The 24,989-nt window shown below is 43.5% G+C and overlaps 1 pseudogene; it reads right to left on the bottom strand.

Moving 5' to 3' along the window:
• Positions 1-22,004: 22,004 nt before the first annotated feature.
• Positions 22,005-22,081, bottom strand: LOC115835802 (annotated as a pseudogene).
• Positions 22,082-24,989: the final 2,908 nt, after the last annotated feature.

A 24,989-nucleotide genomic window follows, 5' to 3' on the forward strand; every position in this document is an offset into this window, starting at 1 on the left:
TGGGAGGCTGAAGCAGGAGGATGGCTTGGGCCTGGGAAGTCAAGGTTGCAGTGAGCTGTGCACACACCACTGCACTCCAGCATGGGCAACAGAGCAAGACCCTGTCTCAAATAAGAGAGAGATCTGAACATGACAAAAAAAAGTATTTATTTTCATATTTGAATTATAAAAGTGGCTTTTTTTAGAAGATAAATACATAAGCACAAATAATAATTTCTAATATGCCAATTATCACTATTAGCGTGTTGATATGCTTCTAGGTTTCTTTTTTTTTAAATGGCAAGTGTTGGCTTTTTTAGCTCAGATACGTTTAGAAAAAAGATAATTGTATTTTTTTCACCAGAAAAGGAGAATCTAAAACAAATTCTGACTACCTTCAGACTGTAATATTGAGATGAGGTTTGAATAAGTCAGCCATACTAGGAAAAGTGTGGCAGGAGGAAAAGAGGGTGCTCAGCAGGGACAGAGGCACCCAGTAAGTGAGCAGGAATCCATAAACTACAGCCCTAAAGGCCATGTTCTGCCATTTGTTTTCATATGCCCCACAAGCTAAAAATGATTTTTTACATATTTTAATGGTTGAAAAAAATCAAGGTAATAAAATTTTATGACATGTAAAAATTATTATGAAAGGCCAGGTGCAGTGGATTACACCAGTAATCCCAGCACTTTGGGAGGCAGAGGAGGACTGATCACCTGAGGTCAGGAGTTTGACACCAGGCTGGCCAACGTAGTGAAACCTGCTCTCTACTAAAAATACAAAAAAAATTAGCCGAGTATGGCAGCGCACGCCTGTAGTCCCAGCTACTCGGGAGGGTGAGCCAGGAAAATCACTTGAACATGGGAGGTGGAAGTTGCAGTGAGCCAAGATTGCACCACTGCACTCCAGCCTGGGCAACAGAGCAAGACATCATCTCAAAAAAAAAAAAATTACACGAAATTCAAATTCAGTGTCTATATGTAAAGTTTCCTGAAACACAGCCATTTCATTTGTTTGTGTATTATTGTCTGTGGCTGCTTTTGTGCTGTTATCTAGCAAATGGGCTTGCTGCCATTATGCATTGAAGCCAATACTATGGCACCAGCTTTTTTTTTTTTTTTCCCTATCTCCTACAGGAAGGAGGCACCAGCTTTTGAGAAAAGAAACGCTTTATTGCAAGGCAGACTAGTGAGGAAACAGCAGGCCCAGCTCAAATCTGTCTCCCTGATTTGGAGTCTGGGACAAGTTTTAAGAGGTTGGAGGGCAAGGGAAAAGATTTGGAAATGTTGGCTTGCTAAGGTCCGACTGGAGGGCTTCAAACTTAACCATTTCGGTAAGGTATGTTGAGGCAAATTTTAGCCCTGGATCTTTACGGCCAATGGACCCGTTGCTTCTGAAAAGGTTCCAGCATTCAAGTTCTGGTCATGTCTCAGACTTCTTGGTTCTGCTGGGGGAGAAGAGGAGGGATGTTGGTTCTGGGTGCTGTTACAGATCAAAGCTTTTTCTATTGTGCATGCCCAGGCTACATGACTTGCAATCTTGGCCCTTTTATATCTACAAAGTAACCTGACATTCTGTTATCAACAGAGTAGACACTCTCTGGGCTGGTCCTGTAGTTTACTACCACAACAGAATTGAGTAGTACTTAAAAGAAACGCTAAGGCCCATAAATTAAAATATTTACTATCTAGTCCTTTACAGAAAACATTTGCCAACCCCTCATCTAGAGGCCTGAAAGTAGTACACACATGTAATATGGATAAAACAAGTTGCGTATGAGGGAGACATATGGCATGAGATAACCTATGAGGTACTGAGCTTTATGTGTCAAGCTAAGTAAGGAATCTGAACTTGTCTCAACTTGATTCCATTTACTATGCAAAGCCACTAAAGAATTTTATTGAGAGTAATTTGATCAGATAAACCTATGTAAAGACAATTATCTTTTTTCTAAATGTATCTGAGCTAAAAAAAAAAAAACAAACAAACACTTTCCATTTAAAAAAAAAAGAAACCTAAAAGCATATCAACACGCTAACAGTGATAGTTGGCATATTAGAAATTATTATTTGTGCTTATGTATTTATCTTCTCAAAAAAAAGCCACTTTTATAATTCAAATATGAAAATACGTACTTTTTTTTTCTGTTCAGTTGGTTGCCTTTAATGAAAATACATACTTTTAAATTCACATTCATATACACACACAAAATTTGTTCTCCAGGTTCTCTTTCTCCCCCTCCACCTCTTTAAGTGGAAAAGACAAAGTATGTGGAGGAGGAACCTACACATAGCAAAAAAAATGAAAGTGTGCCTCTGTCACACTTGTAAAGGATAAATGACATTCCACCATTTCAAATTATGTATTTTATTTTTTATTTTTCATTTTTATGTTTTCATAGAGATGGGGTCTCGCTATGTTGCCCAGGTTGGTCTCGAACTCCTGGCCTCAAGCAATCCTCCTTCCTTGGCCTCCCAAAGTGCTGGGATTACAGGTGTGGGCCTATGTACTTTCTTTATAGACATGAAAGAATAAAATGCTTGGATGCAAAATTGTGGCAGAGAACTCTTCTTACATATGGCTTTTATCATATCAAACAAAGAGCTAAATCAATATCTTATTGAAACTAGAAATGTTAAAGGATAAGAGAAAACGCAGAACTTCAAGTCAACTTAAAATGTTGAAAATTGATATAAGACTGCATATAACCCTGAGAATATAATTATGGGCTTAAGAAATGCAGTCCCTGATTTATACTACAGTACTTTGCACTTACTGATATATTGCTTGTTAAGATTAAATCCCTTCCTATGTTTCAGTTCCTCAACTAAATTGTCAGGGCCTCATATGCAGAGAACCATGCCTTTTATTTCTTTTGTGTGTCCCCTACACTGCACCTCATACAATACCCATATATGGCAGGTACTCAATACATGCTTATGATTGAATGACAAAATAATCAACCCTACTTTGGACTCACAGGCTGAAAAATCTTCACACCTACAATTCACACCAGTAAGCCTCCTTCTATCCAACAATTTAAAGGACATTCCTGGGGTGAGTACTGCTGATTCTACTGGATTTATTACATTAGGTTCCATCTCCAGCAAAGAGCTCAAAGTACACTCCAGCAAAGAGCTCAAAGTGTACTGTTAAAATAGAATTCCCAACTACTGAGAAGGTGGGTGGAAAAGTGGGCAAGTGAAGGAAAAATCTATTATAATAGCCTGCCTCCAAAGAATAAGCATTATTCAGCCCTAGAGAATAAAACATTCCTAATATGTCTCTGAACTAAGACTCCTAACTGACACTTCACTAAACTTTGTACTGGCTAAATTATGCCACAATGAATATCACTAAAACCAACAACTTGACATAATAAAAAGATCCTAAAAATCTCAGCTAATAATCCATATGATCGTGTATTGTAAGATCTAGTTTTTAATTACTTACTCTTTGGCCAAAGCAAAACTTTTAAACTTTTTCAATGCATTATGATTAAGCATCTACCACATGCAAAGCACTGGGGAAACAAATGAATTTTTTTAAAAGCCAAAATACCAACTGATTTTGTATTTTGCTATAAATTGAAGTATAAGCAACAGCACTGAGGAAGTACCATGCAGTGAAGGGGTCAATTTTATCCGTCGAAATTGGGGAAAATTACATAGCCAATTTAAGGTGGACATTGAAGACTGAGTAGGAGTTTGAGGCAGGGCAGCAGGAGGAGAAAGAGTATTCCAGGCCAACAGGGGGTTATAAAGGAGCCAAGCACATTGGGCACGGTAGGTGTGATAAAAGAGGAGAAAAGATAAAAAGGAGTGAGATGACGTAGAGTACTCAGACAATGAAAGCTCTGGTATGCTAAGCTAAGAAGTCTGGGGGTTTATGTCCTCAAACAATGGAGAGAAAGTAGAAATCCTCAGGCAGGCAAGTGACAAAAACATGAGGATTCAAGTAACAGGAAGAGCCTAGTAACATTATAATCATCTCAAAGGCATTATTCAGTGTTATATTACTTACATGTTGCTCATTCAATTTGGTCCTGATACCAATACAAAAGAAATTTAAGTATATATTAAAATATATTCCCCTCCATGATGTCAGTAGTCTCAGGGCTCAGTCATTGGCCCTCTTCTTTACTCCCTAGCTGACCTAACCAGTTACATGTTTTTGCTTTTAGTTTTTAGTTTTGTTTTTTTGAGACAGGATCTCCATCTGTTGCCCAGGCTGGAGTGCAGTAGCATGATCATGGCTCACTGTAGCCTCAACCACCCAGGCTGAAGTAATCCTCCCACATCAGCTTCCCAAGTAGCTGGGGCCACAGGCACACCACCACACCCAGCTAATTTTTTTTTCTTTATAGAGACAAGGTCTCACTATGTTGCCGAGGCTGGCAGTTCTATATGTTTAAACACCATCAATGTATCGATGATATCCCAAAGGTATATTCACAACCCTTATCTTGACCCTAGGCTCTAGAATTTAATAGTCAACTGCCTACTCAGTGGCTATTCCTGGATATCTAGCAGGCATCTCAAGCTCCAAACATCTAAACACTTCATCCAAACTAGCTCCTTCCTGTTTCCCATCTCTGTAAATGGCACCAGTCGCTCCAGCTAAAACCCTTGTAATCATCTTTGATTACTCTCTTTCCCTCATCTCCCACAGCTAATCTATCAGCAAATCCTGTTGGTTCTACCTTGAAAACATGCCCTGAATTCAACCACTTCTCACTGCCTCTATCTCTATCTACCTCACTAGTCCAAGCTACTGTACCTCACACCACTCCAACGGCTTTTTTTTTTTTTTTTTGAGATGGAGTCTTGCTCAGTTGCCCAGGCTGGAGTGCAGTGGCACTTTTTCAATGCATTATGATTAAGCATAAGTAGCTGCGACTACAGGCGCCTGCCACCACACCCGGCTAATTTTTTTTGTATTTTTAGTAGAGACGGGGTTTCACCATGTTAGCCAGGATGGTCTCGATCCCCTGACCTCGTGATCCACCTGCCTCGGCCTCCCAAAGTGCTGGGATTACAGGCGTGAGCCACCGTGCCTGGCCTCCAACGGCTTCTTAATTGCCCCTGCAGCAAAGCGATGTTTTGAAAACATAAATTAGGTATCATTTTTCTGCACAAAACTGTCCAGTGAATACCATCAGTTAGAATAAAATCCAAAAACCTTATGGCCTACAAGGCTCTACACAATCTGAGCCCTGCCAATTCTCAATCTCATTTCCTACCACCATGCACCACCACCACCACTTCATATCCCAGCACTCTCCCAACTCTGGCACACTAGCCTTCTTGTAATTCCTTGAAAATCCCCAAACTGACTTTTGACACAAAGTCTTTGCATTACTATGCCCACCACTTCCAATTCTCCACATTTTGGTGTGTCTTACTCTTTATCATTCAGGTCGTGTTATGTTCAAACGTTACTTCAGAGAAGCCTTGCCTGGCAACCCATCTAAAAGAACCACCAAACCCACCACCACCACTCTCTATCTCTTGTATTGTTTTCTTCATAGCTTTTTTTTTTTTGGATACAGAGTCTTGCTCTGTCACCCAGGCTGGAGTGCAGTGGCACGATCTCAGCTCACTGCAACCTCCCGGGTTCAAGCGATTCTCATGCCTCAGCCTCCCGAATAGCTAGGACTACAGGCGTGCACCACCACACCCAGGTAATTTTTTGTATTTTTTAGTAGAGACAGGGTTTCACCATGTTGGCCAGGCTGGTCTTAAACTGACCTCAGGTGATCCACCTGCCTCGGCCTGCCAAAGTGCTGGGATTACAAGCATGAGCCACCATGCCTGGCCCTGAAATCATCTTTCTTTATTAGCTCATTGGCTACCAAAATATAATTTCCATGAGGGCATGGACTTTGTCCTGTTCACTGTTCAATCCTTAGCACCTGGCACGCAGTAGGGCTCATTAATTATTTGTTGTTGAATTGTAAGATTTTACCTAATTGATCTAAACTATCCTATTTGTATTTTCATCCTATTATGAATAATTGAATAATTCCTTTCCTACCTTTGAATTGTGATCCAATTCTTGATTACCAGAATGTTCTTCTTAGAAGAGAGTCCTAAAACAGCTTAAAGACTGTTAAAATAAGCTATATGGTAATCATGCCTTTAATTCCTTTCTACAATTAGCCCTTCAGGCAACTTCGTCATTATTTTTCCTTGATTATAACATCCATTATCCTTTTCCTGTATTATTAGGCTTGTCAATGTATTACTTATTATAAATGCTACCGGTAGACATGTGTAGAATATCAACAAATATTTACTTTTATATTGCAAGTAACAAATTTTCTTAATATTAGCTATAGAAAAGCAAACATTTAAAAACCAAACTGACAGCCAAGTGATCAAGGTCACATCAATAGTGACAATCATGTTGATACTAAGTACTCTAATCCCAGTCTAACGATGAAAAAAGCATCAAATCCCAATTGAGTAACATGCTACAAAAAACCTGACTGGTATTCCTCAAAAGTGTCAAGGTCATCAAAAATAAGGAAAGTGTGAGAAACTATCATAGCCAAGAGGATCCTAAGGAGACATGACTACAAAAAGTACTGTGTTATCTTGGATGGAATACTGGAACAGAAAAGGGACATCAGATAAAAAGGAAATCTGAAAAAACTATGGACTTTTGTTAACAATAATGTATCATTATTGGTTCCTTAATTATAATAGGCTGGGGGTAGTGGCTCACACCCGTAATCCCAGCAATTTGGGAGGCCAAGGAGAGCGGATCACTTGAGCTCAGGAGACCAACCTGGGAAACATGATGAAACTCCATCTCTACCAAAAATACAAAAAAATTAGCTGGACATGGTGGCGCATGCCTGTAATCCCAGCTACTTGGGTGGCTGAGACACGAGAATCACCTGTTATTCCAGCTACTCAGGAGGCTGAAGTAGGAGGATCACTTGAACCCAGGAGGTAGAGGCTGCAGTGAGCAGAGATAGTGCCATTTGCGCTCCAGCCTGGGTGACAGAGAGAAACTCCATCTCAAAAACTAAAATAAAATAAATTATTTTAATTATAGTAAATATACTACACTAACATAAGATTTTAATAATGGGAAAAGCTGGAAGGGAAGCTAGGTATATGAAAACTCTCTCTGTAGTCTGCAATTTTTCTATAAATCTAAAACTTTTAAAAAATATTTTTTTTAGGCCAGGCACAGTGGCTCACGCCTGTGATCCCAGCACTTTGGGAAGCCAAGGCGGGTGGATCACCTGAGGTCGGGAGTTCAAGACCAGCCTGATCAACGTGGAGAAAGCCTGTTTCTACTAAAAATACAAAAATTAGCCGGGCATGGTGGCGCATGCCTGTAATCCTAGCTACTCGGGAGGCTGAAGCAGGAGAATCACTTGAACCCGGGAGGCAGAGATTGCAGGGAGCTGAGACAGCGCCATTGCACTCTAGCCTGGGCAACAAGAGTAAAATTCCATCTAAAAAAAAAAAAAAAAAAAGTTTTTTTAGAGTCAAGTGTGCAGCTGCAGTCGCAGCTATTTGGGAGGCTAAGGCAAGAAGATCCCTTGAGCCCAGTAGTTTGAGACCAGCCTGTGCAACATGGAAAGACCACTTGCCAAAAAAAAAGAGGAAAATAGTTTTTTCTAACCCAATTCATCCAAAATCCTACTGCTTAAAAAAACTCACCATTAGCTTACATTTGATATTTATCTTTTTAGACTTCTATGTACAGTAATTCTCCTCTTATCCCCACAGGATACATTCCAAGATCCCCCAGTGTATGTCTAAGACCTAGGAAAGTATTGAACCCTATACACAGTGTTTTATCCTATACTTACATACTTACCTATAATAAAGTTTAATTTATAAACTAGGCACAGTGAGAGATTAGTAACTAAAATATAAGAATATACGATAATAAAAGTTATGTAAATGTGGTCTCTCAAAATATTTTCAGACCACAGTTGACAGCAGATAACTGAAACTGAAACCATGGATAAGGGAGAAGTACTATAAAGGGATATATACAGGTATATTTCTACAAAAATGTGATCACATAATTTTGTAACCTGCTTTGTTCACTTATCACATGCTTTCCAAGTCATTAATAGAGATCTGTATCATGTTTACCAGGTACAAAGTACTGCCCTCTATAAAGGCACCGTATTTATTTATTTTTATTTTTATTTATTTATTTTTTGGGACAGACACTCTGTCGCCCAGGATGGAGTGCAGTGGCACAATCATGGCTCACTGTAGCCTTGACCTTCTGGGTTCAAGTGATTCTCCTGCCTCAGCCTCCTGAGTAGCTAGGAATACAGGCATGTGCCACCACACCAAGCTGATTTTTGTATTTTTGGTAGAGACGAGGTTTTGCCGTGTTGACCAAGCTGGTCTCAAACACTTTCTCCACGGAACAAGTGTTTAGTGTGTGCCTGCTGAGTGACTTTGTAAAGATTCAAAAAAAAAAAAAAAAACTCTTGGCCTCAAGGAATCCTCCTGCATCAGCCTTGTTCAATTTTTTTTTTTCTCACAATTTGCCAGGCTTTGCTGATTACTGGATCTCCTAAACCTAAAAAAATTGGCTGGCACATAGTAAACACTCAATAAATATAAATGAATACTAAATAAATAAATTTGTCTTTTAACTTTATCGTGTTTCTGCCAACTAGACAGATGTTTTTTGTAATAACTGTATCAATCTTTGTCAGCTTTGTCTTTATGGATTCGCCTTGGCAGTCATGCTTAGTAGAACAGCTCTTTTCTCTTTTGTTGAGCCTGGGTCTCACTCTGTTGGCCAGTCTGGAGTGCAGTGACACGTCACAGCTCACTGCAGCCTTGACCTCCTGAGGTCAAGTGATCTTCCCATCTCAGCCTTCTGAGTAGCTGTGACAACAGGGACATGCCACCACACCAAGCTAATTCTGAATTTTTTTTGTAGAGATGGGGTCTCACTCTGTTACCCAGACTGGTCTTGAATTCCTGGGTTTCAGAAATCCTCCCACCTGGGCCTCCCAAAGTGCTGGGATTATAGACATGAGCCACTTGCCTGGCCTCATCCTATTTCAAGACTGGAAAACTGTTTTCCCAGTTTTTTAAAGTGGTCATTTTCTGATTTCACGTTTTATATTTTAATATTTAATTTGGGCCAGGAGCGGTGGCTCACTCCTGTAATCCCAGCACTTTAGGAGGCCGAGATGGGAGGAAAACCTGAGGTGAGGAGTTCCAGACCAGCCTGGCCAACATGGTGAAACCCCATCTCTACTAAAAATACAAAAATTATCAGCCGGGTGCGGTGGCTCACGCCTGTAATCCCAGCACTTTGGGAGGCCGAGGCAAGTGGATCATGAGGTCAGGAGTTCGAGACCAGCCTGGCCAATATAGTGAAACCCCATCTCTACTAAAAATACAAAAATTAGCTAGGTGTGGTGGCAGGCATAGTCTGCTTGTAGTCCCAGCTACCTGGACCCTATCTCTATTAAAAATACAAATATTAGCTAGGTGTGGTGGCAGTGGCGTAGTCTGCCTGTAGTCCCAACTACTTGAGAGGCTGAGGCAGAAGAATCACTTGAACCTGGGATGCGGAGGTTGCAGTAAGCTGCGATCGCGCCATTGTGCTCCAGCCTGGGCGACAGAGCGAGACTCCATCTCAAAAAATAAAATTAAAAAAAAAAATACAAAAATTACCTGGGTGTGGTGGCCTGCACCTATAATCCCAGCTACTTGGGAGGCTGAGGCAGGAGAACTGCTTGAATCCAGGAAGCAGAGGTTGCAGTGAGCCGAGATCATGCAACTGCACTCCAGCCTGGGCCACAGAGTGAGACCCTCAAAAAAAAAAATTTAATTTGGCTGGGCTCGGTGGCTCACGCTTATAATCCCAGCACTTCAGAAGGCCAAGGCTGGAGGATTACTTGAGGTCAGGAATTCCAGACCAGCATGGCCAACACGGTGAAACCCTGTCTCAACTAAAATTACAAAAATTAGCCGGGTGTAGTGGCGGACTCCCGTAATCCCAGCTACTCGGGAGTCTGAGGCAGGAGAATTGCTTGAACCCAGGAGGCAGAGGTTGTGGTGAGCACCACTGCACTCCAGCCTGGGGGACAAGCCCGAAACTCCCTCTCAAAAAAAAAAATATATATATATATAATTCACCTAGATTCTTTTTTTTTTTTTTTTGGAGACGGAGTTTCGCTCTTGTTGCCCAGGCTGGAGTGCAATGGCACGATCTCCACTCACCGCAACCTCTGCCTCTCCGGTTCAAGCATCCCAAGTAGCTATGATTACAGATATGCACCACCACACTCGGCTAATTTTGTATTTTTAGTCAAGACGGGATTTTTCCATGTTGGTGATGCTAGTCTCGAACTCCCAACCTCAGGTGATCTGCCAGCCTCAGCCTCCCAAAGTGCTGGGATTACAGGCGTGAGCCACCATGCCCGGCAATTTTATTTAAATTTTAAGGTATAAATCCCATTTTTTCTCCAAACAGTTGATTGTTCCAACATAATTTTGGAACCCCTTCCCTACTGATATAAAACACCACCTTTATAACACTAAATAACCTTGTATATTTCTAGATTATTCTGTTTCACTAATCTTGTGTTCCAGGGTTGCTACTTATATTTTGATTATCATAGCTTTATTTGTATATTCTCTAGTACAAGTCCTTTCCTCATTCTTCTCTTCCAAGAAGTTTCTTACTTTCTAGGTTTACTTTTTCAAATGAATTTTAAAACCATTTTGTCAAATTTTCAAAAGGAAATCTGGTTGGAATCATGTAAAACTGCCAGCCATATCTCTCTGTTGCTATTTTCCTCAGTGGTAAAATGGAGATAACAGTACTTACCTCGTAGGTTTGTTATGATAACTAAATGAATGAAATACAGTAGAAAGTATTTAGAACACCAAGCCAGAAAGATGTTAACTATTATAATTACTCAAAAGTGACAGCTATTACGATTGCTCAATAAATGTTTTCCAGATGTGTTCGCACAAAATTCGAAGACTCTTTTTAAGATAACTCAAAAGGTATTATAAAACATAAGCAGTGGTATGGAAAACATACAGTTTACACTTTTCTTCACCAACGCCTTGACCCTTCTTTGGTGAAATGAAGAGCTAGAACTGGGAGGAGAGACCAAGAAAAATACCAAAGGCTGATGGGTACCAGGTCTCTAAAATTTTACAAAGATAGCCCACCAAGTGGAAACGAAGACTTCTAGGCCCTTCTAGTCAGCGTTATGGGGCATCAGCATTTCCCTTTTAAATACTATTTCCCCATCTCTGCAGTTATGGCAGTAGTAGTTACTTTTTGATTTCCTTCCAGAAAATACATAGGGATTAGATGTCTAAAAGACAATATTTTTCAAATGAGGTCGTGGGCCCCCATAAAGTATAAAAGGGAATGATAAAGATGGACAGACATGCCCAGAATATTATAACAAATTACCTCCACCAGGTTTCCCACATCACTGTAATGATTGAGAGGGGAGTGGCTGTGGGGTTTTTTTTTTGGGGGGGGGGCCGTTGTCTCATTATAATTGTTAAGAATTTGTTAAATTTTTTTTATCTGCATGAAACTGAGGTGAGGAAGTCAGAGGCCGTTATGAGGGACCTTAAAAGGTGATCGCCTCTACCGAGCTGAATGATAAATGGAAGCTGAGGGTGGTAAGATGAAACTAGCCAAAGGCCTGGACCCCAGACCTCCGAATTCCCAGATCTCGGCTCATCCCAGTACACCACACAGCTTCTCACCGACGCTTGCCACGCTTCCATGTGGGAAGAGTAAAAACAGGCAATCCGACCCCAGCAAAGACACTGGAAAACCACAGGCCGGCGCAGTCGAAGGCACGTGACCCGCCACACCCCCCCCCCCACCCTCCCCCTGCCCCGCGCCAGCAGCACGCGCTGCCAACCTCGTCATGTGACCTTCACGCGGCCCCAGCGCTCCCCCTGCTTGGCGACTCTTTCCAGCAGCCATTTTGCTGAGAACTTGTCGTCTGTGCTCACCGCGGAGCAGGACGCCACGAAAAGCCACGGCCAGAATTTACGGGCCGCACACGCGCTTCGAAAGACCGCTCACGCCGTCAGGGCCCGGTCGAACCTCACTGAACACGTCGCACCCCGGGGCACCGGGGAAAGCTGTGGGTGCGCCTCGGCCTGAGATTGGCTGTGGCGTCCACGTGACGCCTCGCCCCCCCCCCCGCCACCCTCTCCTTCCCCCCAACTCACAAAAACACCCAGACTCTTAACACTTCGCGCCAAGAACACGCCACCAGGCGCGTGGGGACGGGCGTAGCGCGTGGCAAGCAAGGCGCCTGCGCGTACCTGCCGGGGCCGACCGCAACCGACCCACGCGCCGCTCCGCTCGCGGGTCCCGGGAATCCTCGCGCTGCTGGACCACCCGGCTAGTCATTGGCTGCCAGTTCGGGTCACGTGCTGGTTGCAGGCCCGCCCCTGCCCGCTAATCACCTGGCACCGAGCTCGAAGCGGCGCCGAGTCGTTCGCACGCGGAGAGGGAGGGTAGTTAGAGGGCCATCCTTTTCTGCCGTTATGGATTTAAACCCATAAAGAGGAAACGAGAAACCAGAGGCTCAAAGCTAAGGAAGCTCGCACCTACCGGCTTAACATCGCACGCCTCTCCAGGAGCCGGGAACCATCGCCCTTGGGCGCTCCCCGATGCACGCCGGGATACGCCTGGCGCCCCTCGGTGTGCTGCAGAGCATGCCGGGAAAGGCACCTCTCCCGATCTCCTGGCGCTCACCTCCCGGGCGTTCCTTTCGTGTCCCCTTGAAAGCCCGGTCCTTGGGCTTGGAATGAGACGGTTTGGGTAATTATGGGAGTGTGGCAAGGTATACCAGGCACTTTCAGCCCCTCCTCTCCCACTTGTTTGATCTGTGTGGTCTTGGGGAAACCGTTTAACTTTTCTCCACGGAGCAAGCGTTTAGTGTGTGCCTGCTGAGTGACTTTGTAAAGATTCAGAAAAAAAAAAAAAAAAAAAAAACCAGCAAGGGTATTTGCCTACAAATGAACTGCCAGCCTTTCCTGGCCAGTGAAAAAGAATGCTAATTTAAATGCAACTTACCAGGAGCCCCACTTGAGAATGGAAATGGCACTTAGAATTTCCCTTGGGATAGAAGATGAGACCTTTCTTGCTAAACTTATTGCTACTGTTGGGGAAAGTAGGGGTGGTAAGAGCACGAGGCGTTTTAAAGGAGGCAGGGACATGTCTGTATCACAGTTACTGGTTCCACCTCGTACAAAATATGGTATATTGAAAACGAGAAAAAAAAAAAAAACACCGTCTCCTAACTCAGAAAAAGTGGTCATGCATCAGAACCAATTAACTTTGTAACATATTCACAAACTGCCCTTCAGGCCAAAACCTAATGTTTTACTCCCATGAAATCCCCACTTAAAACAATTCGCACCTTTTCTGCTTTGAACTCCATTCTTCAGCTTTGCCGGATTTTAGAACGATTTCATCAATTCTTAAAGAGATGATTAAGCTTGAAGAATCTGACTAGCGATGGTCAAGCTCAAGAGCTCCTATTTATAGATTTAAAATTAAATGTATTCATTTATAATGTGGTTATCAAGCCAAAATACAGTTTTGGGCACCCTTTTCTAATTTCAAAGTACTTCATAAGCCTAATTATCAGAAAATTATTCCCTGACTAGAAAATCAAAAGAAAGGGTATTAGATGATCATACGTAATAAAAAGCATTAAATTGTAGGCATATGATGTTACACTTGAAGTTTATAAAACATTCCAATATTCTTCATTATATATAATCCTTATAACAACTCAGAGAAGAGTGCTATACTAGTATTATCATTTTCTGAGTCAGTCTTGAGTGGGAATCTGGAAAAATGTATCTTAACACGTTCTCCAGGCAATTGTTATGCACAACTGGGTTTGGGACCGATTGGCTATAGTGGAAAGAACCCAAGGTTTGAAGTCAGACAGATCCATGTCAACTTGCAGCTCTTTTACTTCCTGCACTCTGATTGTGGTGAACAGGTTTTTGAACTTTTTTTTTTTTCCTGAGACCGAGTCTCACTCTGTTGCCCAGGCTAGATTACAAAGGCGTGATCTCAGCTCACTGCAACCTCCATCTCCCAGGTTCAAGCGATTCTGGTGTCTCAGCCTCCTGAGTAGCTGGGATTATAGGCGCCTGCTACCATGCCTGGCAATTTTTGTATTTTTAGTAGAGATGGGGTTTCACCATATTGGCCAGGATGGTCTCGAACTCCCGACCTCAGGTGATCTGCCTGCCTAGGCTTTCCAAAATGCTGGGATTGCTGGTGTGAGCCACCACGCCTGCTGGTTTTTGAACTTTTTGATTTTCAGTTCCTTTAACTGCAAATTGAGGCCAGTTTGGATTGTCTTTATTTTTTTTTTGTTTGTTTGTTTGTTTTTAGACAGAGTCTCACTCTCTTGCCCAGGCTGGAGTGCAATGATGCGATATCGTCTCACTGCAACCTCCGCCTCCCGGGTTCAAACAATTCTTCTGTCTCAGCCTCCTGAGTAGCTGGGATTACAGGCGCACACCACGTCGCCTGGCTAATTTTTGTATTTTTAGTAGAGACAGGGTTTCACCATGTTGGCCAGGCTGGTCTCAAACTCTTGACCTCGTGATCCACCCGCCTCGGCCTCCCAAAGTGCTGGGATTACAAGGGTGAGCCACTGTGCCTGGCGTGTGTGTGTGTGTGTGTGTGTGTGTGTGTGTGTGTGTGTGTTTTGAGATGGAGTTTCACTCTGGTTGCCCAGGCTGGAGTGCAATGGTGCAGTCACGGCTCTCTGCAACCTCCGAATCCCAGGTTCAAGGGATTCTCTTTTGTCAGCTTCCCAAGTAGTTGAGATTACAGGCATGAGCCACCACGCCCGGCCTGGATTGTCTTTGGATTGTCATAATGATTCTCAGATCAAAATATTTAGAACACCTGTCATAATCCCTGATAAATAGGATGAACTCTGAATGTGAGTGCTAGTTAGTGGTAAGGTTGCATTCAAACTAGCACCCTGTACTCTGTGCAATACAGCACATTGTTGAATCTTTTTTTCTCTGCTATTCTGTTTCTCCCCTAGACAGTGCTAGAGGAACACTAACAGATTCGTGTACCACAGATCTTTTTTGGAATCCTTGGTGACTACTGCCCATCTGTTGGTATATATATTTACATTGTTTCCCACCTTCATTTCAGTTTTTTTTCTTAACATGTTAAAATGCTGAGCTGTAGACATTATTGCAGTAAAATAATGCTGATAGACGATTAGAGAGGGCACCTGTGCCTGAACTTCAAGGAGACTAAAAATTTTTATATAAATATCTCAAAGTAAAGACACCTCAAAACTCACTCTCCACTTATATAACAATATTTCAGATGCTCTCTTCCTGGCCTCCTTCCAGTGGTTCCATAGAACCTCTACTAGCTTCATCATTTACCCTTAAAAAAAGGAGGGATTCGCTTAGGCAGAACTTCCCATAAACATCTGAAACTCAGCATTTCCAAAGCCAAGCTAATTATCCATCCCTTCACCACCACACACAAGTACTACAGCATTCCTCTACATGGGCAATATCACCACCATTCCAGTAAGTTTGCCAGGCTATGAAACCTGTCTTACCCTCAGGTGACCCTTTTCATCTATTTTCCACATTCACTTGATCCCAGAGTTCTATTGCTTCCAACATTTGAATGTCTTTGTTTTTTTTTTTCTTTTTCTTTTTCTTTTTTTTTTTTTTTTTTTTTTTTTGAGATGGAGTCTCACTCTGTTGTCCAGGCTGGAGTGCAGTGTGGCACAATCTCAGCTCACTGCAACTGCAATCTCTGCCTCCCAGGTTCAAGTGATTCTCCTGCCTCAGCCTCCCAAGTAGCTGGGATTACAGGCATGCCCCACCACGCCGGGCTAATTTTTTTTATATTTTTGGTAGAGATGGGGTTTCACCATGTTGGCCAGTCTGGTCTCAAACTCCTGACCTCAAGTAATCCACCCGCCTCAGCCTCCCAAAGTGCTGGGATTACAGGCATGAGCCACCGCACCCAGCCTAAATGTCTTTTTTTTTTTTTTTTTTTTTTTGAGGTGGAGTCTCACTCTTTCACCCAGGCTGGAGTGCAGTGGCATGATCTCAGCTCACTGCAACCTCCGCCTCATGTGTTCAAGCGGTTCTCTGCCTCAGCCTCTTGAACAGCTGGGATTGCAGGTGCCCACTACCACACCTGGCTAATTTTTTTGTATTTTTAGTAGAGACCGGGTTTCACCATCTTGGCCAGGTTGGTATTGAACTCCTGACCTCGTGATCCCCCCATCTTGGCCTCCCAAAGTGCTGGGATTACAGGCGCGAGCCACCACGCCCGGCAGCCTAAATGTCTTGTAAATTTAATACCCACTTTCCATTTCCTCCACCATTACACTAATTAAACGTTTATCTCTGTGAGACCCTACAAATATAGAAGTATTCCACTATAATGACAATAGCATGTTAAAGTTTATTTCAGAATACCAAATTGCATATGCAATGAGATATTATTCAGCCATAAAAAAGAAACCACTGCCATTTGCAACAATATAGATAAACCTGGGAGACATTAAGCTACGTGAAATAAGTCAAACACCATTAGGCCGGGTGCGGTGGCTCACACCTGTAATCCCTGCACTTTGGGAGGCCAAGGCAGGTGGATCACCTTAGGTCAGGAGTTCGAGACCAGCCTGGCCAATGTGGCGAAACCCTGTCTCTACTAAAAATACAAAAATTAGCCAGGCATGGTGGCTTGTAATCCCAGCTACTCAGGAGACTGAGGCACGAGAATCACTTGAACCTGGGAGGCGGAGGTTGAAGTGAACTAGGATCAAGCCACTGCACTCCAGCCACCTGGGTGACAGAGTGAGGCTCTGTCTTAAAAAAAAAAAAAAGCCAGGCACGGTGGCTCACTCCTGTAATCCCAGCACTTTGGGAGGCTGAGGCAGACTGATCACCTGAGGTCGGGAGTTGGAGACCAGTCCTGACCAATATGGAGAAACCCCATCTCTACTAAAAATACAAAATTAGCCAGACGTGGTGGTTCTTCAATCCCAGCTACTCGGGAGGCTGAGGCAGGAGAATTGCTTGAACCCAGGAGGCAGAGGTTCCAGTGAGCCAAGATCATGCCATTGCACTCCAGCCTGGGCAAGAGAGTGAAACTACGTCTCAAAAAAAAAAAAATAGCCGGGTGCGGTGGCTCACACCTGTAATCCCAGCACTTTGGGAGGCCGAGGTGGGCGAATCACGAGGTCAGGAGATCGAGACCATCCTGGCTAACACGGTGAAACCCTGTCTCTACTAAAAACACAAAAAAATTAGCCGGGCGTGGTGGCGGGCGCCTGTAGTCCCAGCTACGCAGGAGGCTGAGGCAGGAGAATGGCGTGAACCCAGGAGGCGGAGCTTGCAGTGAGCCGAGACCGAGCCACTGCACTCCAGCCTGGGCAACAGAGCGAGACTCCGTCTCAAAAAAAAAAAATAAAATAAGGTTTATGAATGTGTATTTTACCACAGTTTTCAAATTAGAAAATAATCAATGAGATACCACTGCACTCCTATTAGAATGACTAAAATCCAAAACACTGCCAACACCAAATGCTGATGAGGATGTAGAGGAACAGGAACACCCTGTCATTACTAGTACAAAATCATACAGCCACTGTGGAAGACAGTTTGGTAGTTTCTTATAAAGCTAAATGAAGTATAGTCCTACTATACTACCCAGCAATAACATTCTTAGGTATTAGGCCAGATGTAGTAGCTCATGCCTGTAAGCCCAATGCTTTGGAAGGCCAAGACAGGAGCCCACGTGATGGAGGTTAACAGTGAGCTATGATGGCAACACTGTACTCCCACTTAGGCAACAAAGAGAGACTCTGTCTCTAAAAACAAAGAAAAAACACACAAAAACAAAAACATTCTTAGGTATTTACCCAAATGAGCTGAAAGCATGTCTGCACAAAAACCTACACACAAATGTTTATAAAAGCTTTATTCATAATCAGCTGGATATGGTGGCTCATACCTGTAATCCCAGCACTTTAGAAGGCCAAGGTGGGTGGATGGTTTGAGGTCAGGAGGTCAAGCCCAACCTGGGCAAAATGTCAAGATCTCATCTCTGAAAAAAGAAACGAATAAAAAAATTAGCCAGGTGTGGTGGTGCATGCCTGTAGTCCGAGCTACTTGGCAGGCTGAGGCGGGAGGATCACTTGAGCCCAGGAAGTTGAAGCTGCGGTTAGCTATCAGTGCACCACTGCACTCCAACATGGGTGACAGAGTGAGACCCTGTCTCAAAAAAACAATAAAAATAATTGTTACTTTTAAAAATAAAAATAAACTTTATAAAACACTGATAATTTCCAATGTATCAACTTTTTATTTTATGGTAAGTACTTATTGTCCCTTACCTAATAAAGCTTTGCCCATTCCAAAGTTGTACAAATTTTCTTCTATGTTTTTTGCATAATTTTTATTGTTTTCCGTTTTGCATTTAGGTCTACTATCCACCTCAAAATAATATCTGTAAAGGCTGGGCACAGTGGCTGACACCTGTAATCCCAGCACTTTGGGAGGCCAAGGCAGGCGGATCACAAGGTCAGGAGATCAAGACCATACTGGCTAACACGGTGAAACCCCGTCTCTACTAACAATACAAAAAATTAGCCAGGCATTGTGGCAGGCACCTGTAGTCCCAGCTACTTGGGAGGCTGAGGCAGGAGAATGGCATGAACCTGGGAGGGGGACCTTGCAGTGAGCCGAGATGACGCCACTGCACTCCAGCCTGGGCGATGGAGTGAGACTCCATCTCAAAAAAATAAAAAAATCTGTATATGGTGTGAGGTAGGGGTTGAGATTCATTTATTTCATAAGGATGTCAAGTTGATCCAACAGTATTTGTTGAACATTATTTTCCCTCTTTGAAGTACCTCGACATCTGTATTAGTTGTCTGTTACTGTATAACAAATTACCTCTAAAATTTAGCAGCTTAAAACAACAAATACTTATTACCTCATTGTTTTTGTGGTTAAGGAATCTGGGCACAGCATACCTGGGTGCCAGTGGCTTACAGTGTCTCATGAGGTTCCAGTCAAGCTGTTGGCCAGGGTTGTAGTGTCAACTGAAGACTTGACTCAATGTGAGGGAAGTCTGCTTCCAAGCTCCTTTGTGCTTCTTGGCAGGCCTTGGTCCCCTGCCCCATAGGCCTCTCCACAGGCCTACCTCACAACATGGTAGCTAGCTTTACTGATAGTAAATAATCCAAGAGAGAAACAGTTACCCCAAAATGTAAGCCATAGTCTCTTTTAAACCTAAGTCTAGTAGTGACATCCTCTGACACGTATCAGCCTACGCTCGAGAGATTACATATGGGTGTGAATACCTGGAGGTAGGAATCATGATATTCAATGACATGTAATCTCTATTGAGTGTGACCTGATAGATTAGGGTCCATCATTAAAGGCTGGTCCATCATAACATAACACCTTTGTCAAAAATCAATTGTCTATATATGTTTGGGTCTGTTTCTAGGTTGTATTCTGTTCAACTGACCTAATTATTTGTCCATTTACTACTGCTATGCTGCCTTGATTTCTGTAACTATAATATGTCTTGAGGTCAGTAGTATAGGTCCTTCAACTTATCTTTTTCAAAACTGTTTTGGCTATTCCAGGCTGCAATGCAGTGGCATGAACATGGCTCACTGCAGCCTGGAAGTGAGCCATGGCTCACTTGCAGCCTGAAGCAATCCTTCCACCTCAGCCTCCCAAGTAGCTAGGGTTATGCACCACCACACCTGGCTAATTTTTAAAGTTTTTTTATAGAGACAGGAGTCTCACCATGTTGCCCAGGCTAGTCTCAAACTCCTAGGCTCAAGCAATCCTCCTGCCTTGACCTCCTAAATTGCTGAGATTACAGGCATGAGCCACTGCACCTGGCCCTTGCATTTTCATATAAATTTTAGAATTGGCTCATCAACTTCTATGAAAATCCTGCTAGGATTTTTAGTGGAATGGCATTGGATCTATAGATCAATTCATGAATAATTAATATTTTAATATTGAGACTTCTGATTCATTAACATGTAGTCACAATACATACATCTAACAAAGGACAAAAATCCACAATATATTAAGAACCCTGTAATAGGCCGGGTGCAGTTGCTCACACCTGTAATCCCAGCAATTTGAGAGGCCGAGGCGGGGGGACACTTGAGGTCAGGAGTTCGAGACCAGCCTGGCCAACATGGCAAAATCCTGTCTCTACTAAAAATACAGGAAAATGGCCGGGCGCAGTGGCTCACGCCTATAATCCCAGCACTTTGGAAGGCCGAGGCAGGTGGATCCCCTGAGGTCAGGAGTTCAAGACCAGTCTGGCCAACCTGGTGAAACCCGGTCTCTACTAAAAATACAAAAATTAACCGGGTAGGCCGGGCGCGGTGGCTCACACTTGTAATCCCAGCACTTTGGGAGGCCGAGGCGGGCGGATCACGAGGTCAGGAGATCGAGACCACAGTGAAACCCCGTCTCTACTAAAAAATACAAAAAATTAGCCGGGCGTGGTGGCGGGCACCTGTAGTCCCAGCTACTCGGAGAGGCTGAGGCAGGAGAATGGCGTGAACCCGAGAGGCGAAGCTTGCAGTGAGCCGAGATTGCACCACTGCACTCCAGCCTGGGCGACAGAGCGAGACTCCATCTCAAAAAAAAAAAAGAAAAATTAACCGGGCTTGGTGGCAGTCACCTGTAATCCCAGCTACTCTGGAGGCTGAGGCAGGAGAATCGCTTGAACCCGGGAGGCAGAGGTTGCAGTGAGCCAAGATCACGCCATTGCACTCCAGCCTGGGGGACAAGAGTGAGACTTCCTCTCAAAAAAAAAAAAAAAAAAAAAAAACAACAAGAAAAAACTAGCCGGGTGTGGTGGCAGGAGCCTGTAATCCCAGTTACAACGGAGGCTGAGCAGGAAAATCACTCAAACCCGGGAGGCAGAGGTTGCAATGATCTGAGATCGTGCCACTGCACTCCAGCCTGGGCGACGGTGAGACTCTGTCTCAAAAAAAAACAAAACAAACAAACAAAAAACCCTGTAATAATAATAATAAAACAGAAATCCAATTTTTTTTTTTTTTTTTTTTGGAGACAGGGTCTCACTCTGTCACCCAGGCTGGAGGGCAGTTGCAAGATCACAGCTCCTTAGCTCACTGCAGCCTCAACCTCCTGGGCTCAAGTAATCCTCCCAGCTCAGCCTCCCACTTACTCCCTAGTAAGTGGGACTACAGGCATGCAGCACCACCCCTGGCTAATTTTTTGTATTTTTTGTAGAGATGGGGTTTGGCCATATTGCCCAGGCTGGCCAATATATTTTTCTCATTTTTTTTTCTTTTTTTCAGACGGATTCTTGCTCTGTCACCCAGGCTGGAGTGCAGTGGCGCAATCTCGGCTTACTGCAACCTCTGCTTCCCAGATTCAAGAGGTTCTCCTGCCTCAGCCTCCCGAGTAGCTGTGATTACAGGCTCCTGCTACCACGCCCAGCTAATTTTTGTATTTTTAGTAGAGACGAGGGTTTCACCTCGTTGGTCAGGCTGGTCTCAAACTCCTGGCTTCAGGGTGATCCACCCGCCTCTGCCTCCCAAAGTTCTGGGATTACAGGCATGAGCCACCACACCCAGCCTACAGGCCTTTTTTTCTTTTTCTTTTTCTTTGTTTTTTTTTTTTCAGATGGAGTCTCGCTCTGTCACCCATGCTGGAGTGCAGTGGTGCGATCTAAGCTCACTGCAACCTCCACCTCCTGGGTTCAAGAGATTCTCCTGCCTCAGCCTCCCAAGTAGCTGGGACTACAGGCACGTGCCACCACACCTGGCTAATTTTTTGTATTTTTAGTAGAGACAGGGTTTTACCATGTTAGCCAGGATGGTTTCGATCTCCTGACCTGATGATCCACCTGCCTCGGCCTCCCAAAGTTCTGAGATTACGGGCATGAGTCACCGCGCCCGGCCCCCTTTTTTTCTTATTATATATTTTGCTCTACGAATTCAGAGAAACTTCTCTAGTAACAAACTACAGAAATGATTCTTGAAAGTATAGTCTTGGCCAATATATTTTTTTAAAGAATTCAGTTGGCTTTATTGCAGTGTTTGTTTGTTTGTTTTTTGAGAGACGGAGTTTCGCTCTTGTTGCCCAGGCTGGAGTGCAATGGCATGATCTCAGCTCACCGCAACCTCCACCTCCCAGGTTCAAGTGATTCTCCTGCCTCAGCCTCCCTAGTAGCTGGGATTACAGGCATGTGCCACCACGCCAGGCTAATTTTATATTTTTAGTAGAGACAGGGTTTCTCCATACTGGTCAGGCTGGTCTCGAACTCCTGATCTCAGGTGATCCACCCGCCTCGGCCTCCCAAAGTGCTGGGATTACAGGCATGAGCCACCACGCCCGGCCTATTGCAGTTCTAGAATCAGACAATAATTCATTCCATAAAACAGAAAGTGTTCAATGGCCAATATTTTTTAAATGAGTAAACGAACTGACATTTTACCAAAGAAAATCTACAAATGGTCAATAAATATATGAAACATGCATAACACCACCAGTTTTTAGGGAAATACAAATTAAAACCACAAAGAGATACCAGTTCACATCCTCTACAATGTCTAAAATTAACAAGACTGACAAGGTCAGACGTGGTGGCTCATGCCTATAATTCCAGCACTTTGGGAGGCCAATGCAGACAAATCACCTGAGATCAGGAGGTCGAGACCAACCTGGCCAACATGGTAAAACCCCGTCTCTACTAAAAATACAAAAGTTAGCCAGGTGTGGTGGTGGGCACCTATAATCCCAGCTACAAAGGCTAAGGCAAGAGAATCACTTGAACCCGGGATGGGGAGGTTGCAGTGAGCCAAGATTGTACTCCAGCCTGGGCAACAAGAGCAGGACTCTGTCTCAAAAATAAATAAATAAGGCCGGGCGCGGTGGCTCAAGCCTGTAATCCCAGCACTTTGGGAAGCCGAGGTGGGCGGATCACAAGGTCAGGAGATCGAGACCATCCTGGCTAACATGGTGAAATCCCATCTCTACTAAAAATACAAAAAATTAGCCGGGCATGATGGTGGGCGCCTGTAGTCCCAGCTACTCAGAAAGGCTGAGGCAGGAGAATGGCGTGAACCCGGGAGGCGGAGCTTGCAGTGAGCCAAGATCGTGCCACTGCACTCCAGCCTGGGTGACAGAGCAAGACTCCGTCTCAAAAAAAATAAAATAAAATAATAAATACATAATAAAAAGACTGACAATAACAAGTGTTGGCTAGGATTTGTAGCAACTAAAACTCTCATACATTGCTGCTGGGAGTATAAAACTGCTACAATTGGGCCTAGGCAACATAGTGGGACCCCATCCCTACAAAAAAATTTAAAAATTAGCCAGGAGTGGTGGTGTGCACCTGTGGTCCCAGCTACTTGGGAGGCTGAAGTTGAAGGATCTCTTGAGCCTAGGAGATTCAGGCTGCAGTGAGGTAGGATTGCACTGCTTTACTTCATCCTAGACAACAGAGTGAAACCCCATCTCTATTAAAAAATCATACAATCAGTCAGACACAGTGGCTCACACCTGTAATCCCAGCACTTTGGGAGGGTGAGGCGGGTGGGTCACCGGAGGTCAGGAGTTCGAGACCAGCCTGGTCAACATGGCAAAACCTCGTCTCTACTAAAAAAATACAAAAATTAGCCGGGCGTGGGGGCAGGCACCTATAATCCCAGCTACTCAGGAGGCTGAGGCAGGAGAATCACTTGCACCCGGGGGGAAAGAGGTTGCAGTGAGCCAAGATCACGCCACTTTATTCCAGCCTGGATGAAAAGCAAAACTCCGTCAAAAAAAAAAAAAAAAAAAAAAAAAAGGGTACAACCCTTTGGAAAACAGCTTGACAATTGTTTATAAATTTAACATATACTTACTCTATCACCTAGCAATTTAACTCCTCGGTATTTACTCAAGAGAAATGAAAACATATATCCACAAAAAACTTTGTGTCTTTCTTTGAGACAGAGTCTCACTCTGTTGCCCAGGCTGGAATGCAGTAGTGTGATCACAGCTCATTGCACTCTCAACCTCCAGGATCAAGCAATCCTCCAGCCTCAGCCTCCCAAGTAGCTGTGACTACAGGTGTGCGCCACCACGTCCAGCTAAATTTTCTTTTATTTTTAGTAGAGACAGGGTATTGCTATGTTGCTCAGGCTGGTCTGGAACTCCTGAGCTCAAACAATACACCCACCTCGGCCTCCCAAAATGCCAGGATTACAGGCCTGGGCCACTGTGCCCAGCACACACAAAAAACTATTGTATTAAAAATTTTATAACAGCTTTATTCATAATAACCAAAAACTAGAAACAACTCAAATTTCCATCAACAGATAAATAAGTAAACAAATTGATTATCAATGGACTATATTCAGTAATAAAAAAAAGAATGGAGTTCTGGAGTTTGGCAATAAAAAGGAGTGAACTGCTGATATATCAACAATATAGACGAATGGTTGGGTGCAGTGGCTCAGGCCTATAATCCCAACACTTTGGGAGGCTGAGGTGGAAGGATCACTTGAGCCCAGGAGTTCAAGACCAACGTGGGCAACATAGAGAAACCCCCCGGTCATCTCTATTAAAAAAAAAAAAAGGAAAAAGCAATATAGATGAATCTCAAAGCACATAATAAGCAAAAAAAGCCAGACATATATTAATACACAGTGTATGATTCCATTCTGTAGGACATTCTAGAACAGACAAAATTAATCTATGATGTGGTGGAATAAAGATTGCCCATCTTTGTCACTTTCCCCACTGAAAAGTGGAATTTATTTTTCCATCCTCTTGAATTTCTTCTAGGCTCTTGCCTGCTTTGGTCAGTAGAATACAGCTGAAGTGATGTTGTACCAGTTTTGGGTCTGGTCTTTGCAAGCACTGGTAGCTTCAACTTTCTCCTTCTTGGTACCCACCCACCATGTTGTAAG

Source organism: Nomascus leucogenys, chromosome 6, assembly GCF_006542625.1.
Source record: "Nomascus leucogenys isolate Asia chromosome 6, Asia_NLE_v1, whole genome shotgun sequence".
Taxonomy (NCBI): domain Eukaryota; kingdom Metazoa; phylum Chordata; class Mammalia; order Primates; family Hylobatidae; genus Nomascus; species Nomascus leucogenys.